We start from the raw sequence: 1,192 nt of genomic DNA on the forward strand, positions 1-1,192 counted from the left end.
TTCCCCTTCTTCATTGACCCTTTACCAAGCATGATATCCTTCTCCAGGGGATGGTTCCTTCCAACACCATGACCAAAGTAGGTGAGACACAGTCTGGCCATTCTTGCTTCCAAGGAGCATTCGGCTGCACTTCTTACAGGACAGGTCTGTTAGTTCTTTTAACGGTCCATGGTACTCTTAACATTCTTCCCCAATACCACAACTCAAAAGCATCAACTCTTCTTCGGTCTTCCTATTCATTGTCCAGCTCTCACATACATAAAAGGTGATTGAAAATACCATGGCTTGGTTTAGGTGCATCTTAGTCTTCAAGGAGACATTTTTGCTCTTCTTTTTAAAGAGGTCTTTTGCACTAGATTTGCCCAATGCAATACATCATCTGATGTCTTGACTGCTGTTTCCATGGGTGTTGATTGTACAACCAAGTACTATGAAATCCTTGACAACTTCAATCTTTTCTCTATCTGTCATGAAGCTGTTTATTGGACCAATTGTGAGGATGTTTGTTTTCTTCATTTTGAGGTGTAATTCATACTGCAGACTGTAGTCTTTAATCTACATCAGTAAGTGCTTCAAGTCATCCTCACTTTCAGCAAGCAAAGTTGTATCATCTGCATATCGCAAGTTGTTAATGAGTCTTCCTCCAATCTTGATGCCATGTCCTTCATAAGCATATGAGACTATTGAAAATACTATGGCTTGGGTCAGGCACATCTTAGTCTTCAAAGTGACATCTTTGCTTCTAAACACTTTAAAGAGGTCTTGTGCAGCAGATTTTCTCAGTTCGATTCAACATCTGATTTCCTGACTGCTGTTTTCATGGATGTTGACTGTGGGTCCAAGTAAAATGAAATACATACATATATACATTCCATATATATGCATATATGAAAAATAACAAGTGTTGATAAGGATGTGTACAGATTGAACTCTTGTGCATTGCTGATGGAAACGTCAAATGGTGTAGCCACTATGGAAACAGTCTGGTAGTTCCTCAAAAAGTTAAACACGGAATTACCATATGACCCAAAAGTTTTACTCCTAGATGTACACCCCAAAGAATTGAAAGCTGGGACTCAAACAGTTATTTCTGGGAGGCGGGGCAAGATGGCGGACTAGGCAGAAGGATTGCACAGACCCTCTTCAACAAAGAAAAGGGAAACCAATTAACACAGACACAGAAGATAATCTT

This window comes from Orycteropus afer, unplaced genomic scaffold (genome assembly GCF_000298275.1).
Source record: "Orycteropus afer afer isolate SDZICR_OR568_19922 unplaced genomic scaffold, OryAfe1.0 scaffold00355, whole genome shotgun sequence".
Lineage (NCBI taxonomy): Eukaryota > Metazoa > Chordata > Mammalia > Tubulidentata > Orycteropodidae > Orycteropus > Orycteropus afer.